The sequence below is a fragment of the Nerophis lumbriciformis genome, linkage group LG19 (genome assembly GCF_033978685.3).
Source record: "Nerophis lumbriciformis linkage group LG19, RoL_Nlum_v2.1, whole genome shotgun sequence".
In the NCBI taxonomy this organism is placed as follows: Eukaryota; Metazoa; Chordata; class Actinopteri; order Syngnathiformes; family Syngnathidae; genus Nerophis; species Nerophis lumbriciformis.
The window spans coordinates 36582131-36601796 of NC_084566.2; the positions used below are offsets into that span (position 1 = coordinate 36582131).

The 19666-nt window shown below is 37.2% G+C and overlaps 1 protein-coding gene across 10 annotated transcripts in view; it reads left to right on the plus strand.

Annotated features, from left to right (window-relative positions):
- The window catches only part of LOC133618463 (receptor-type tyrosine-protein phosphatase F), a 470668-nt gene that overhangs the window by 112946 nt on the left and 338056 nt on the right, over positions 1-19666 (plus strand). The window lies entirely within an intron of this gene.

The following is a 19666-nucleotide window of genomic DNA, read 5'->3' on the forward strand; positions in this document are numbered from 1 at the left end:
AGTAAAATTACGACTTTTATTATGATACTGCCAAAATTCTAGGTTTTTCTTGTTAAATTGTAACCTTTTTCTTGTGAAATTCCAACTCATTTTTCACAACAAGCTTTTTTGTATTTCAATCAATCATCAATCAATCAATCTTTATTTATATAGCCCTAAATCACAAGTGTCTCAAAGGGCTGCACAAGCCACAACGACATCCTCGGTACAAAGCCCACATACGGGCAAGGAAAAACTCACCCCAGTGACCTCAAAAAATATATAGTATGTATATATTATTAATGTTGTAAATACAAATCTTTATGTATCTAGAAAGGGTGGTCCTAAAGAGGTAGGCATTTTTCGGAGGTCTCAAGAACATAACAAATACAAGAATGTGTGTGTGCGCGTGTGTGTGTTCTTGTTTTCAACCCTTCTTGAGACATCAACAAGAATATTGCAAATTTTCTCATAAAAGTATCACTTTTTATTGTAAAATTAATACTTTTTCATGCAAAATGGTGACACGTGTCATATCAAATTCTGACTTTTACCACAATATTGCCAATTTTTTTTATCGTTCTTGTAAATTATGACTTACACTCAGGAGAGACTTATGTGTGAAATTATTAACGCATTAGCGTAAAATATCAAATAATATTATTTATCTCATTCACGTAAGAGACTAGACGTATAAGATTTCATGGGATTTAGCGATTAGGAGTGACAGATTGTTTGGTAAACGTATAGCATGTTCTATATGTTATAGTTATTTGAATGACTCTTACCATAATATGTTACGTTAACATACCAGTTGGTTATTTATGCCTCATATAACGTACACTTATTCAGCCTGTTGTTCACTATTCTTTATTTATTTTAAATTGCCTTTCAAATATATCTGAGATATATGCAGGAGATCGCAAAAAGCCGCTGCCTGACCAGGGCTCAGAAAATCTGCAAAGACTCCTCCCACCCCCACCAAGGATTGTTTCCACTGCTGGACTCTAGAAAGAGGTTCCGCAGCCTCCAAAGCAGAACCTCCAGGTTCTGGAACAGCTTCTTCCCTCAGGCCGTAAGACTCTTAAACGCATCATAATTAAATCATCCCCTCAACTCCCCCCAAAATGGATTAACTCGCTGGAATAAAAAAGACAATATAACGTGGATGCATGTGAAAAAGTGCAATATATTTATATGTACAGTAATCTATTTATTTATTTATATATATTGTATATATTTATTTATTTTATATATATATATTATTTATATATATTTATCTATTTATATATGCACATTATTGCTTTTTTATCCTGCACTACCATGAGCTTATGTAACGAAATTTCGTTCTTATCTGTACTGTAAAGTTTAAATTTGAACGACAATAAAAAGGAAGTCTAAGTCTTAATGTCTATTCTTGGTGTTGGCTTTTATCAAATAAATTTCCCCCAAAAATGCGACTTATACTCCAGTGCGACTTATATATGTTTTTTTTCCTTCTTTATTATGCATTTTCGGTGCGACTTATACTCCGGAGCGACTTATACTCCGAAAAATACGGTATACAAAAAAGGAGGGGGGGGGGGGGGGGATATATACACTATGTACATGAGAGAGATGCACAAAGAAAAATGTATTTCTTCCTGTTTGAAGCGAGAGACGAACACATGCAATTGTGATTGGCCAACATGTCTGTCACTCAAATGCCGGGGGAGAAAAAAACAACAACCTCAGACCCATACTTGCCAACCCTCCCGAATTTTCCGGGAGACTCCCGAAATTCAGCGCCTTCTCCCGAAAATCTCCCGATTTTCAGCCGGAGCTGGAGGCCACGCCCCCTCCAGCTCCATGCGGACCTGAGTGAGGACAGCCTTTTTTCACGACAGGAGGACAACTGGGTGACAAGAAATAAATCATCCAGACTAGAGATAAATTGTATTATTATGTTTATTTTACCTAAAAATAAATATATTTATTAATTTAAAAAAAACAACTAAATACATTTTTACTATATTTTGCTAAAAACATCAAAATTAATTGTATTTTTTCTGACTCCTTATTACATCCAGGCATTAGAATTATACATTAAAATAAACATATTTGAAATAATTAATTTTAAATTATCATAATAATTCATTTAAAATGGCCATATTTAATTATTAAAATAATTGCTTGTTTATCAACAACTTTAGCATTTTATTCATTACATTTTCAAGCTCTCAGAAGCCAAGTTATGTTATATTCCTTAAGATTTATTTATGCAAGTTTGAAGTATCAATTATCTAAACACAGTTTTGTTTGCATATTTTCAGGATGTAGATATATATATATATATATATATATATATATATATATGTATATATATATATATATAATATATATATATATAAATATATATATATATATACTGTACATATATATATATATATATATATATACTGTATATATATATATATATATATATATATATATATATATATATATATATATATATATATATATATACATATATATATATATATATATATGTATATATATATATATATATATATATATATATATATACTGTATATATATATATATATATATATATATATATAATATATATATATATATATATATATATATATATATATACATATATATATATATATATATATATATATATATATATATATATATATATATATATATATATATATATATATATATATATATATATATATATATATATGTCTTAATAAGGTTATCCAAAAAATAGTGCTCGATACCGTAGTAGAGCGCAATATATGTATGTGTGGGGAAAAAAAAAAAAATCACAAGACTATTTCATCTCTACAGGCCTGACGATTGAGGGTACCCCCCCTCATGAAACAGGCCTGTAGAGATGAAATAGTCTTGTGATTTTTTTTTTCCCCACACATACATATATTTATATATATATATATATATATATATATATATATATATATATATATATATATATATATATATATATATATATATAATATATGTATATATATATATATATATATTAGAGATGCGCGGATAGGCAATTATTTCATCCGCAACCGCATCAGAAAGTCGTCAACCATCCGCCATCCACCCGATGTAACATTTGATCAGAACCGCACCCGCCCGCACCCGCCCGTTGTTATATATCTAATATAGACGATGCAAGGCATTAGTGAGGTTATAAAGCTTTTGCCTGTTAAAGAAAGGAGACTGATCCAATGCAGCACAGACATTCACGTGCCACGCTGTCACGACCCAGACGCACACCAGTGCGCAATCATATGGGAGCCGCGCTGAGCGCACCTCCAAGCGCGTCTCGCTGCCGGCGACGGCCGGGTATGGGCCCGACGCTCCAGCGCCATCCATTTTCAGGGCTAGTTGATTCGGCAGGTGGGTTGTTACACACTCCTTAGCGGGTTCCAACTTCCATGGCCACCGTCCTGCTGTCTATATCAACCAGGGTGAGCCCCACCCCTTTCGTGAGCGCACTGCGCGCGGAGTGACCCCTGTTACGCGCCCCCGGCAACAGGGGTGGCGGGCAGGTAAGCTGCGCGGGCGGAGCGCGCGGAGTGACCCCTGTTACGAGCCCCCGGCCACGGGGGTGGCGGGCAGGTAAGCTGCTTACCTGCTGCGCGTGACGCCGGCCGCGCCGAAGGCGGACGAGGCGGGGTGTCGGTGCGGTGGGCGCGGTGGTGACCCTGGATGTGCGTCGGGCCCTTCTCGCGGATCACCTCAGCTACGGCTCCCGGTGGGGCCCTCTCGGGGGAAGGGGCCTCGCTCCCGGACCCCGGCGAGGCGTCCCTTCTCCGCTCCGTAAAAGTGTCCATCTCTTTTTTTTTTTCTTCTTCTTCTGTTGTGGCATATGCTGCAGGTGCCTGCTCGTTTTTCGTATGTGGGTAACAACATTTAACTATGTATATATATTTCCCAATTGGTTTAACTGCCACCCGCCTGAATCTATTTAAAATCTTTTTTTTTTTTTATTTCAACCGCCCGACCCGACCCGCGGATAAAATCTATTTTTTTTTATTTCAACCGCCCGAACCGCGGATAATCCGCGGACTCCGCAGTTGTGTCCGCAAACCGCGCATCTCTAATATATATATATATATATATATATATATATATACCTGTATATATATGTATGAAATACTTGACTTGGTGAATTCTAGCTGTCAATATACTCCTCCCCTCTTAACCACGCCCTCAACCACGCCCTGCCCCACCCCAGACCACGCCCCCACCCCCCACCTCCCGAAATCGGAGGTCTCAAGGTTGGCAAGTATGCTCAGACCCGTGCGGTTATTAACTGCACTAATTAAAAACCTCGATGTCGATTCCATTTCTATCAATTTGTGCATCCCTCGCCCACATTGTCTCCACTGGAAAGTTTAGCTGTTATTCCTAATACATTACTTTGAAATGATCCCTCAAGGTGTGGAATCATCGTTTTTTTTTTTTGTCCAAATGCCACATGTGCTTATCGGCCGCCTAACGGGAGGAGGAGCGTGAGTGGGAAGGAGAGGATTGCACTTAGACTTCCTCTCCTCTCGGTGCTGTCTTGAATAATTCACAAAAGGCTGTTGAGGCCTCGATAGAACTATCTAACCCCCCCAACCCCCTTTATGGGACGCTGGAGCATTGAAAGTTTGATGTGTGTGTTTTTTTTCTTGCTGCCCGCTGCATGTTTGGACGGCATTTAAGTTGAGACGGCGTCCCGACCGTGATGAGTCACGCGGCTCCTTCAATTTCACCTCGGCGGCGACGCGGCACCAGCAATGGCGTAGATCAGGGGTCGTCAACCCAACATGTTGAAAGAGCCATATTGGACCAAAAATACAAAAACAAATCTGTCTGGAGCCGCAAAAAAATAAAAGCCATATTACATACAGATAGTGTGTCATGGAATTAAGATGACTTAAAGGAAACTAAATGAGCTCAAATATAGCTACAAATGAGGCATTATGATGCAATATGTACATATAGCTAGCCTAAATAGCATGTTAGCATCGATTAGCTCGCAGTCATGCAGTGACCAAATATGTCTGATTAGCACTCCACACAAGTCAATAACATCAACAAAACTCACCTTTGTGGATTCACGCACAACGTTAAAAGTTTGGTGGACAAAATGAGACAGAAAAAGAAGTGGCATAAAACACGTCCTAGAATGTCGGAGAAAGTTATACATGTAAACAAACGACGGTGAGTTCAAGGACCGCCAAAATTAGTAGGACAAAACGGCGCTCGCCAAATACTGGAATCAGTGAAGCATGTTTAATATAAACAGTGTGCTTTATAACAATTAGGGAGGTTTGTGTCATGTTTGTCCTCCTACACCAGGGGTCGGCAACCCAAAATGTTGAAAGAGCCATATTGGACCAAAAATACAAAAACAAATCTGTCTGGAGCCGCAAAAACTTAAAAGCCATATTACATACAGATAGTGTGTCATGGAATTAAGAGGACTTAAAGGAAACTAAATGAGCTCAAATATAGCTACAAATGAGGCATAATGATGCAATATGTACATATAGCTAGCCTAAATAGCATGTTAGCATCGATTAGCTTGCAGTCATGCAGTGACCAAATATGTCTGATTAGCACTCCACACAAGTCAATAACATCAACAAAACTCACCTTTGTGGATTCACGCACAACGTTAAAAGTTTGGTGGACAAAATGAGACAGATAAAGAAGTGGCATAAAACACGTCCTAGAAAGTTATACATGTAAACAAACGACGGTGAGTTCAAGGACCGCCAAAATTAGTAAGACAAAACGGTGCTCGCCAAATACTGGAATCAGTGAAGCATGTTTAATATAAACAGTGTGCTTTATAACAATTAGGGAGGTTTGTGTCATGTTTGTCCTACACCAGGGGTCGGCAACCCAAAATGTTGAAAGAGCCATATTGGACCAAAAATACAAAAACAAATCTGTCCGGAGCCGCAAAAAATTAAAAGCCATATTACATACAGATAGTGTGTCATGAGATATAAATTGAATTAAGAGGACTTAAAGGAAACTAAATGACCTCGAATATAGCTACAAATGAGGCATAATGATGCAATATGTACATGTAGCTAGCCTAAATAGCATGTTAGCATCGATTAGCTTGCAGTCATGCAGTGACCAAATATGTCCGATTAGCACTCCACACAAGTCAATAACATCAACAAAACTCACCTTTCATGCACAACGTTAAAAGTTTGGTGGACAAAATGAGACAGAAAAAGAAGTGGCATAAAACACGTCCTAGAAAGTTATACATGTAAACAAACTAAGGTGAGTTCAAAGACCGCCAAAATTAGTAGGACAAAACGGCGCTCGCCAAATACTCGAATCAGTGAAGCCTGTTTAATATAAACAGTGTGCTTTATAACAATTAGGGAGGCTTGTGTCATGTTTGTCCTCCTACAGAAACCATATTAAAACAAAAAATAGATTTTTTTTCCCCTCATCTTTTTCCATTTTTCATACATGTTTTAAAAAGCTCCAGAGAGCCACTAGGGCGGCGCTAATGAGCCGCATGCGGCTCTAGAGCCGCGGGTTGCCGACCCCTGGCGTAGAGGGATCCATCTTTTGAGCACAAAATAACGATCAATAAAATGGTCAATTGCTTGTGTGTTCGTGAAAAACAAATTAGGATTTGTCATTGCACAAGTACAACGAAACTATGTTTTCAGCACAAACCTGTTCAAGATTAGACAAAGAAACAGTGTACATGGTTACGGAACAGGAACACTGATGGGTCGCCAAAGGCGCCACGTAAAGACAACGTTAAAATGCTGGGGAAAAAGATGAGTAAAAAAATAAAATAAAAACCTCCATGCTATGTACACATAAACATGTTGCATATAATCACGACAACTCACAACAGAGGGGGGTGGGGAGTTGGGTCCCTGGAGGTCTACTGCTGCTATGAAGTGCTGCCAGCCGTCCATCAGTGGTGGTGAAGGCGTGGGGTGGGGGTGTATATGCCCATTGTCTCGGGTGTGTTGATGTAGTGTCCATAGGCCTGGGGCCGTTCTGCATGCAAGCAAAAATTCGACTCCAGGTGTCGCGGAGGAGGGAGGGAGGTTAAAAGCGTATCCAGTCAATACTACTATGATCACATCGATATGTTTTAGCATCAAAAATATCTTCTTTCGTTTTGTTTTAAATGTATATTATGTTTATAAAGTCAGGAAATATGTCCCTGGACACATGAGGACTTTGAAGATGACCAATGTATGATCCTGTAACGACTTGGTATCGGATTGATACCCAAATTTGTGATATTATTCAAAACTAATGTAAAGTATCAAACAGAAGAATAAGTGATTATTACATTTTAACAGAAGTGTAGATAGAACATGTTAAAAGAGAAAGTAAGCAGATATTAACAGTACCGTATTTTTCGGAGTATAAGTCGCTCCGGAGTATAAGTCGCACTGGCTGAAAATGCATAATAAAGAAGGAAAAAACATATTTAAGTCGCACTGGAGTATAAGTCGCATTTTTGGGGGAAATTTATTTGATAAAAGGCAATTTAAAATAAATAAAGAATAGTGAACAACAGGCTGAATAAGTGTACGTTATATGAGGCATAAATAACCAACTGGTATGTTAACGTAACATATTATGGTAAGAGTCATTCAAATAACTATAACATATAGAACATGCTATACGTTTACCAAACAATCTGTCACTCCTAATCGCTAAATCCCATGAAATCTTATACGTCTAGTCTCTTACGTGAATGAGCTAAATAATATTATTTGATATTTTACGCTAATGTGTTAATAATTTCACACATAAGTCGCTCCTGAGTATAAGTCGCACCCCCGGCCAAACTATGAAAAAAAACTGCGATTTATAGTCCGAAAAATACGGTAAATAAACAAGTAGATTAATAATTAATTTTCTAACGCTTGTCCTTAATAATGCTGACAAAATAATAGAATGGAAAATGACACAATATGTTACTGCATATATCAGCAGCTAAATTAGGAGCCTTTGTTTGTTTACTTACTACTAAAAGACAAGTTGTCTTGTATGTTCACTATTTTATTTAAGGACAAACTTGCAATAACAAATGTATAATATACCGTATGGTGTTTGTTAACATAAAGACAATAATTAAATCTTGTTGTGGTGCCCTTTATTTAGAAAAGTATCAAAGTACCAGAATACTTTTGGTGCCGGTACCGATACCAAAATATTGGTATCGGGACAACACTAATCTCCACCATGCCTCCACGGTTTGATACCAAATACATAAACACAGGTACATACAGGTAATAAACGCATACCTGCCAACTACTCCGGTTTTCCCGTAATTCGTACGGTTTTCATCAACCTATTCCGGGTTACGGTTGCAGTGATAAAAAATACGGTTTTTCATTAATTTAAAAAAAAAAAAGGGTGAAAACTACGCGAATTGCACCTTGTGCAGACAAGATTTTTCGATCGGACACGGAGGAATTAGCGATGTAAAAGACCACGTTGGGACAAAAAAACACAAGTCTAATGCCGTTGCTAGCGATACAAGTGGAAAACTTTCAACGTTTTTCGTCGCCCAAACAGATTCTTTGGATGTGATAAATGCCGAAGTTTTATTTACGGAGGCAATAATTGAACATGGATTTCCAATCGCACTGGCTGATCACATGGGACAGTTAAATGTTTGTAATGCAACCTTTAAAAATCATTACGCGGTGATCGCGGTCCCAAAAATAAACTTTTCTTGCATGATAATGTCCAGAAAAATTCGCTTTATATTACTATAGAGTCCTTTTAACGAATGAGTTTGATGGTTTATCACAAACCTTAAATGAAAGAAGTCCTTTGTTCTCCTGCACCATGCATGCGCTTTGGCCTTGCTTCGTGTTTGGTGCGCAATCCTGTCGGCTGTATTTCACAGCACGACATACTGTTAAAAGTGTTTATACTATTTATGCTTTCAAGTCCAAGTTGAAGAAATCTTGTTAAATGTTGACAGCATAACTACCAAAATACAGAAGTATGTCCTTAATATTTTTGCAGTGCTATTTCTGTTGACAAGTTCAAATGATTACATTAGAGATGTGATGTGCCACTTTTCAAGTGTCTGATGGCTTAAATTAATTTTCATTAATTTTTCATATTTTGAATTCTTTTGAAAGGCTTACAAAAAAACTACATTTGAATTGTAATTCCATGCTATTGACAGGACTATTAATTTTAATGAAGTTAGCTTACCATGTTTACAGTATGATAATTGTGATAGAAATGTGAATTTTAGGCACAGAATATTTTTTACAATTGAACAAGGCAGTAGATTATACAAGCTTGGACAGAAAGTTAATAATGACACCAATTTTTTTTTTAATGGAATTGTTTAGTACTGTTTTACCATTTGTTTACTGTAAAAAGTGTTTATACTGTTTATACTTTCAATTAACAAATTGAAGTCTTGTGAAAGGTTGACAGGATAACTGGCATTAACTGTCAAAATAATTTCAAACTATTGAAGTTAGCTTACAGAATAAACATGTCAATCAACCCATATGATTTTTGCTGTAATATTTTTGTTTTGAAAAGTCACTGTGACTGATAGAAAAGTGATGGTTTTAGCAACATTTTAACCTGTCTGAATGCTAATAATCATTTTGCGTCGGGGGGCGAAGCCCTGAACCCTCCACCAGGACTTTGTCCTGGACCTACCGGGGCCTGCGGCCCTTGGACCCTGGCTACTAGGTTTTTCTGATTTCAAAAGTTGGCAGGTATGAAAACGTTGGTTTTGCATAACAGGTCCAATTTAATGCTGACTCAGCAGTCGGCTACTTAGCACTATTGCAACATTGGTTCTGTTGCTGCTGTGTTGTGCAATATATGTGTTCGTAAATGTAGTCAAAGAGGCCTACATTTTCCTTTCTGTTTTCTCAGCCATTATTTAGGTTGAAAAGAAAATCACTCGTTTAATGACATTTCTAATTATGCAAATAACAACAACAACAACTAAGGTCCCGCCCTCTTTCCGCTTTTGGCAAACATAATTACAGCATTCTCTGTAACCAATAATTAATTCCACAAAATAATGCAAATTTTTGGCTCGCATCATCAACCATTTATTGCTGACACGTCTCCATAGGATCATGTTTTAATGTGTCACTTGCAGCCATAACACAATCAACACAATACTTCTCCGTTGCCCGCTGCAAAAACACCAAAATGCAGACATTATGGTTATTGGCTTAAACAGCTCAAAGTGCCTCAATCTCATTCGGGTAAATAACTTACAGGGGGCGCTTTATTTGGAATTAATTGCAAACAAGCCACTCGCTAATGGCCTCGCAATGGCCTAAATGGAAGAGTTCCATTATAGCGAGGCGGTCTGATGCCATCAGACGTATCCCCACTAAGTGTCGCCTCGCCAAAATGATAACTTGCTAATCTATTATTCATCAGAATTAATGGTTTTCACTCCGCCGCGTGCACATCGATCGCTGATACTCGACACTGCGGAGGTTTGGGAATACGCTAATTGTTTGTGCCATTTATGAGAGCCTCCCCTCCCTGCTTTCTCTCCATTCACCGAGCAATTCAGCGCTTGCACAAAAAGTCATAAAATAGCTGTTAGCTGCTCTTATTCTCAGTTAAAATAACCACTTCTTTTTAGAACCATTTAAATTTGCCCTTTCTATTGACAAAAGACACTATTAGCTTCCATTTTGACCATTTTTTTAAGCGTTTGCTCAGCAGAAGGCAACACAATTAACACTCGGATTGACAGCCGAGGAACTATTAGGATGTGTTAAGTACCAACGGTTGAATACTTGTTGTGTTAATGTTTAACACTTGTGCAGGAATGGCTATGTTGAACATACAACATAAAAAAACTAAAAAAAGTCCACTGTGATTAGTTTGATCCGGTGCTATCTTGGTTTTTGTAGTCCGTTACAAAAGATCTGATGAAAACCGAATTCACTTTTTAACCTATTTATGGCAGATTGAAGTTAAAGTTAAAGTACCAATGAGTTAGTGCTGCAAGGGTTTCTGGGTATTTGTTCTGTTGTGTTTATGTTGTGTTACGGTGCGGATGTTCTCCCGAAATGTGTTTGTCATTCTTGTTTGGTGTGGGTTCACAGTGTGGCGCACATTTGTAACAGTGTTAAAGTTGTTCATACGGCCACCCTCAGCATTCATTTGTGTGTGTGAAAAGCCGTAGATATTATAAGTTAAAGTTAAAGTTAAAGTACCAATGATTGTCACACACACACTAGGTGTGGTGAAATTATTTTCTGCATTTGACCCATCACCCTTGTTCACCCCCTGGGAGGTGAGGGGAGCAGTGGGCAGCAGCGGTGCCACGCCCGGGAATAATTTTTGGTGATTTAACCCCCAATTCCAACCCTTGATGCTGAGTGCCAAGCAGGGAGGTAACGGGTCCCATTTTTATAGTCTTTGGTATGACTCGGCCGGGGTTTGAACTCACAAGTAGGGATGATGTTCGAAACCGGTTCTCCCGGTTGTTCGATAAGAAAAGAACCGATTCCATGGACTCAAATCCCTTATTGAGAACCGGTTCCCGTTAACAAGGCCACTGTAGTAAAGAAAAAGAGTTGGTTCTTTATTCGAAGCCCTGGGAACGAATCCCGTCCCACAAGAAATGCCCTGTGGGACATCACAGGAAATGACGTAGCTCAGTCATTAGACTGAGCTACGTCATTTCCTGTGATGTCACACAAGCAGCAAAAATAATGGACCGGAAAAAACGCCTCAAGGCATGGCTATTCACCTATAGTGATCACAGAGACAGGTTGTTTTTTTGTTACTGTATATATTTGTTTTTCTGAAAAATCCCACTTAATATACAGTCAATATTTATTATTTTAATTTTTTTAGGGGTTGTTGCGTTTGGACCAGTTGTTCCTCCCAGGGAATTCAAGTCGCTGTTCGCTCCCAAGCTCTTTACGACACTTAAAGCTGAGTAGAAAAACCACCAGAGACAGAATAGGTATTTTGAAATATATTTGCAAAGCTTTGTAAATATACTGAGACCAGTCCAGCATAGAACATTCAATCGCACCGCTAAGATGGTCTGCCCCCCTCCAATGAAAAACCCTCTCCCCTATTAAGTCTCTCTCCCTCCCACCCTCGCAGTCTTGTCCCTCCAGCCCAAACACATGCCCATTGTCCTCTGCACCTGGACATAAGGATAGATAAGAGAAAAGAGTATCTCTCTTTCTTACATTCCTCACTCAAGGTTAGCACACAGTATTTGCAGACAACCAAAAGACCACAATTGGAAGAAAAACACTAGCTGTTTTGTAATATGATTATGAAATAAAAGAAGTAACACTTAAATACGGATATATGTAAATATCTGCCTCCAACAGGGTGTAACAGTCAATATTTATTTATTTATTTTATTGTATTTTTTTCTTATAAAATAAAAGTGAGCTTTTGTTAAACCAAATATTGTGTTTTTTTTCCATATACAACAACCTATCTGGATTCGATAAGAGAATCGATAAGGAATCGGTTCGATAAGAGGATTCGATAATGGCCTCGAACTCGATAATTTCTTATCTAACATCATCCCTACTCACAACCTACCGATCTCAGGGCGGACACTCTAACCACTAGGCCACTGAGTAGGTTGAAAGAAAGGGAGCGAACCCTCTTGTCTGTCTTTGTCTCTGTGGGTGGAGATGGGGAAACCATCATACGCACACAGAAGCTGAGGCTCGTAATGTAAACATAAGGTAGTAAAAATTACCCGTATCAGCTGACAAATTACTTGTTATTGGCATTAAGTAAAGGTTTCATCATTTTTCCGAGTTATGACGCTAGCTGTAGTTGTACGGTATACCGGTATTAGTATAGTACTGCGATACTAATGAATCATATTCGGTACTGATATTCGGTGTGCCATTGGTGGATCTACACCTGACATCCACTGTAATGATACCAAGTACAGGAACGTATCTAGTCGATACTACCGTATTTTTCGGAGAATAAGTTGCTCATAATAAAGAAGGAAAAAAGCATATACAGTATAAGTCGCGCTGGAGTATAAGTCGCATTTTCTGGGGAAATGTATTTGATAAAAGCCAACACCAAGAATAGACATTTGAAAGGCAATTTAAAATAAATAAAGAATAGTGAACAACAGGCTGAATAAGTGTACGTTATATGAGGCATAAATAACCAACTGGTATGTTAACGTAACATATTATGGTAAGCGTCATGCAAATAACTATAACATATAGAACATGCTATACGTTTACCAAACAATCTGTCACTCCTAATCGCTAAATCCCATGAAATCTTATACGTCTAGTCTCTTACGTGAATGAGATAAATAATATTATTTGATATTTTACGCTAATGTGTTAATAATTTCACACATAAGTCGCTACTGAGTATAAGTCGTACCCCCGGTCGAACTATGAAAAAAACTGCGACTTATAGTCCGAAAAATACGGTACTATAATCACGTCGATGTTTTTTGGCATCACAACATCTTTTTTTCGTTTTTTTTTAATGTATATTATGTTTATAAACTCAGGAAATATGAGGACTTTGAATATGACCAATGTATCGACTTGGTATCAAATTGACACCCAATTTTGTGGTATCATCCAAAAATAATGTAAAGCATCCAAAATAAATGATTGCTTTTTAACAGAAGTGTAGATAGTACATGTTAAAATAGAAAGTAAGCAGATATTAACAGTAAATGAACAAGTAGATTAATAATTCATTTTCTACCACTTGTCCTTAATAATGTTGACAAAATAATATAATATAAATGACACAATATGTTACTGCATATGTCAGCAGACTAAAATGTGAAGTGAATTATATTTATATAGCGCTTTTCTCTACTGACTTAAAGCGCTTTTACATAGTGAAAGCCAATATCTAAGTTACATTTAAACCAGTGTGGGTGGCACTGGGAGCAGGTGGGTCAAGTGTCTTGCCCAAGGACACAACGGCAGTGACTAGGATGGCGGAAGTGGGAATCGAACCTGCAACCCTCAAGTGGCTGGCACGGCCGCTCTACCAACCGAGATATACCCTGCTAGGATTGCACGGGATACCGGTATTAGTATAGTACCGCAATACTAATGAATCATATTCCATTGGTGGATCTACAACTGACATCCACTGTAATGATACCAAGTACAGGAACGTATCTAGTCGATACTACTATAATTACGTCAATATTTTTTTGGTTGTTTTTTTAATGTACAGTATATTATGTTTATAAACTCAGGAAATATGTCCCTGGACACATGAGGACTTTGAGTATGACCAATGTATGATCCTGTAACTACCGTATTTTTCGGACTATAAGTCGCAGTTTTTTTCATAGTTTGGCCGGGGGTGCGACTTATACTCGGGAGCGACTTATGTGTGAAATTATTAACACATTAGCGTAAAATATCGAATACTATTATTGATCTCATTCACGTAAGAGACTAGACGTATTCAGCCTGTTGTTCACTATTCTTTATTTATTTTAAATTGCCTTTCAAATGTCTATTCTTGGTGTTGGCTTTTATCAAATATATTTCCCCCAAAAATGCGACTTATACTCCAGTGCGACTTATACATGTTTTTTTCTTTTTTCTTTTGCATTTTCGGTCGGTGCGAAAAATACGGTACTTGGTATCACATTGATACCCAAATGTGTGGTATCGTCCAAAACTAATGTAAAGTATCAAACAACAGAAGAATAAGTGATTATTACATTTTAACAGAAGTGTAGATAGAACATGTTAAAAGAGAAAGTAAGCAGATGTTAACAGTAAATGAACAAGTGGATTAATAATTCATTTTCTACCACTTGTCCTTAATAATGTTGACAAAATAATAGGTGTATAAATGACACAATATGTTACTGCATATGTCAGCAGACTAAAATAGAAGCTTTTTTTTGTTGAATTTACTACTAAAAGACAAGTTGTCTTGTATGTTCACTATTTTATTTAAGGACAAACTTGCAATACGAAACATATGTTTCATGTACCATAAGATTTTTTGTTAAAATAAAGCCAATAATGCAATTTTTTTGTGGTCCCTTTTATTTAGAAAAGTACCGAAAAGTATAGAAATAATTTTAGTAACGGGACAACACTAGCTAGCTAACAGACAGTCAAACCCCAGTGAATACATAACCTCCTGGCGGAGGTAATTAATCAAAAAATAAATTAAATTGTCAAGTCTGTGTGCGTTTGTTTTGTTCGTCTCTCGCTTCCAAACGGGCTGCAAGACTCTTACACATGGGCGCGTTTGGTCTGTAGCGGGATGAAATTACCAGGAGTGAAGCTATCTTTGTCTCTGTGGGCAAAGGTCGGGCCACTTGTAAACACACACACACACACACACACACACACACATGCATGCACACACACAAAGAATGTCATCCTCGTAATGTAAACGTACAGTAACACAGTAGAAAAGATTTGGATCACTCTCAGAATCAAATCACTTGTTCCTTATCCCATTTATTATAGTTTCATCCAAATCTGCCCATAACATATTGAACAATGTTGCTAATTAACTAACTAACTAACTGACAGACAACCAAACAAACCACAACAATTACATAACTTCCATGACACCATATTAATGGATGTACATGAAGAAAACAATGTGAAAAACATAAATAGAATAGAATAGAAAGTACTTTATTGATCCCTGGGGGAAATTCAGCAACACAGTTTGCTCACAATAAACAATAAACATTTAGGTATTTTTATATGTGAATAATATAAATACAGTCTATTATACAGCATTATTCACATGTAAATAATATAAATACAGTCTATTATACAGCATTATTCACATGTGAATAACATAAATACAGTCTATTATGCAGCATTATTCACATGTGAATAATATAAATACAGTCTATTGTACATCATTATTCACATGTGAATAATATAAATACAGTCTATTATACAGCATTATTCACATGTGAATAATAGAAATAACAGTCGATTATACCGCATAATTCACATGTGAATAACGTAAATACAGTCTATTATACAGCATTATTCACATGTGAATAATATAAATACAGTCTATTGTACATCATTATTCACATGTGAACAGTGTTGGGACTAACGCGTTACAAAGTAACGCGTTACTGTAACGCCGTTAGTTTCGGCGGTAACTAGTAATCTAACGCGTTATTTTTTTATATTCAGTAACTCCGTTACCGTTACTACATGATGCGTTACTGCGTTATTTTACGTTACTTTTTATGTAGTATAAAGTGTGTTTTATCGGAGTTCTGATTCTTCTTGTGTCACAAGCCGGAGAAGAGAGAGAGACATGCGCTCTGTGTGGGTGTGTCTGAGTGTGAGTGTGGGGAGCGAGGGGGGGGGGGGCGTGTCTGATCATGGCGGAGCCAGAAGTCGAGTTTGCTAACATGGAGATATTTTCACTACTTTTCTTTTGTCGAGCACAAAGAAAATAACATTTTAGTTAAATGTAAATTGTGCTTTGGATCAAAGATGCCATCTACTGCCCAAAACAGCAATTCAAATCTGCTGAAACAAGCTACATAGCAACATGCTTCGACGAAGCTAGTAAAGAGAGACAGAGACTCTGATGCCACTTTACCTCCACCATTTGAGGATTAACTCTGCCTCTTCTCATCATTCACCGCTGAAGGTACACACTCTGTCAATCAATGTTCCCTCTAATTGTTCATGTGTGAGCAAATGCAAAAAGTCCCTGAGCATTGAGTGGAGTCCATGTGAGCAACTTTAGACGTGCACACTGTGGCTACACCAGCAGCACACCTGTCCCAAACCTCACTAAATAACAACTTACATCTCCATCCATCCATCCATTTCTACCGCTTGTCCCTTTCGGGGTCGCTGGAGCCTATCTCAGCTGCATTCGGGCGGAAGGCAGGGTACACCCTGGACAAGTCCCCACCTCATCACAGGGCCAACACAGATAGACAGACAACATTCTCTTATTATTATAATCAAATGACAACAGTCATTTCCATTTCTAATATAAGTGTTTAGGCCCACTTATAATGACAATAACAAAAAATATTGTTTTTCATGAACTGTGTACTTGTATTGTTTGTCTGGGTGGAGGTCCTGCTTTGGAAATAATTTGTACCCCTTACAGACATTGCATTTAGTTCCCATTAAAACATTCACATGTTGCACAATGAGATGTAAGCAGGGGATCATGTGTACATTCCTGCAACTTCCTGTTTGTAAAAATTATATTTTTATTAGTATTTATTTAATATACTAACAGCATTTAATGATTAATATTTATAAATTAAGATTTCTAATAAATGACACTAGAATAAGCACACATTTGATTGGTAAATCATAGTGTAACGACCTGGAATGACACTTTATGTGTGGTGTTGGAGTTGTCCGACTTTTTGTGTGGCTGTAAACGCATCACTGGCTAAGTGCCATATGTGCAAGTGTTGGCGCACGTGAGAGAGCGAGCGGCTGCTGTTGATATAACAAAGTTGCTTTTGGTCTGGTTTGTACTGCAGAAAATGACCAGTTTTGCTAGATATCATTTTTTTTACTAATGTTTTGGTGATGTGTTTATGGCCGACAGTAAAGAGTTTTGCTCAGTAAAGTGATGGATGGAATTCATGTCCTCAAAGCGTCTCGACAGACGTTACAATATTTGAACAATGATGACGAAAACGGTTTTCTCTGTCGTGTCCGTGTCGTGTCGAAAATTGTTAGGCGCTTATTTTTTTATTTGATTTTGTGCATGGCATAGATTTGCCGTGCGCAGAGGACGCTTGAGCAGTGCACAATTGCACATGCGCGCTCCTGAGAGGGAACGTTGCTGTCAATTCTCTTATATACTCTTTCATTTTAGACTTCTAGAGTGTTTGATTATCACATCACTCTAAATGTATAGACTATAAAGTTCACAAACATAAAGAGGGATCCTAGTGGGCCAGGCCAATCTTTCCTTATCTCTAAACTAAAACTGGGGAAATGTGTAGTGTTCTGGGTTTCAGACATGATTTTGTATAAGAATTACTTGAGGAAGAAAATGCCTGGTTAGACTTTGTGTATGTAGTGTGTGCCTTTCTTGCTTTACATCTATGTTGTTATTATGCTGTTTGTTACTTATGTATGTTATGTTGCAGCTATTTAAAATAGTTTTGTCAATTTGTTCTGGCCAGAAACAAATTGGCCTTTGTAACATATCTTTGTCTTTGTGTGTTGTATGTAGACCACATGGCTTAGCAGAGTTGAGTGATGCAAATGCATGTCAAGTTGATCAACAGATTGTATTATTGTCCAGTGCAATAACAGTACTGAAATGAAGGCTAAAAGGGCATTAATTGGAGCTTTAAAAAAGAAAAGAAAAAAGAAGTAACTAAATAGTTACTTTTCACAGTAACGCATTACTTTTTGGTGTAAGTAACTGAGTTAGTAACTGAGTTACTTTTGAAATGAAGTAACTAGTAACTGTAACTAGTTACTGCTTTTCAGTAACTAACCCAACACTGCATGTGAATAATATAAATACAGTCTATTATACAGCATTATTCACATGTGAGTAATATAAATACAGTCTATTATACAGCATTATTCACATGTGAATAACATCAATACAGTCTATTATACAGCATTATTCACATGTGAATAATATAAATGCAGTCTATTATACATCATTATTCACATGTGAATAATATAAATACAGTCTATTATACAGCATTATTCACATGTGAATAATGTAAATACAGTCTATTATACAGCATTATTCACATGTTAATAATATAAATACAGTCTATTATACAGTATTATTCACATGTGAATAATAAAAATATAGTCTATTATACAGCATTATTCACATGTTAATAATATAAATGCAGTCTATTATACAGTATTATTCACATGTGAATAACATAAATACAGTCTATTATACAGCATTATTCACATGTGAATAATATTAATACAGTCTATTATACAGCATTATTCAAATGTGAATAATATTAATACAGTCTATTATACAGCATTATTCAAATGTGAATAATATTAATACAGTCTATTATACAGCATTATTCACATGTGAGTAATATTAATACAGTCTATTATACAGCATTATTCCCTGAATTGCTCACACACTCCGGCAGATTCAATGGGGGTCTGGCGGCAGATTTCTTTGACTTTATCGTTGGAAATGCATCCGCTTTGAGTGTCGCAGGATATCCACACATTCTTGCCATCTCTGTCGTAGCATAGCTTTCGTCGGTAAAGTGTGCGGAACAAACGTCCAATTTCTTGCCACTTTGGCATCTTTGGGCCACTGGTGCAACTTGAATCCGTCCCTGTTCGTGTTGTTACACCCTCCGACAACACACCGACGAGGCATGATGTCTCCAAGGTACGGAAAACAGTCGAAAAAACGGAAAATAACAGAGCTGATTTGACTCGGTGTTTGAGAAAATGGCGGATTGCTTCCCGATGCTCCGAGAGCGAATATTAGAAAGGCGTTTAATTCGCCAAAATTCACCCATTTAGAGTTCGGAAATCGGTTAAAAAAATATATGGTCTTTTTTCTGCAACATCAAGGTATATATTGACGCTTACATAGGTCTGGTGATAATGTTCCCCTTTAAGTACTTATTAATGCCTTATTCGGCATGGCCTTATTATAACCCTAACCCTCTAAC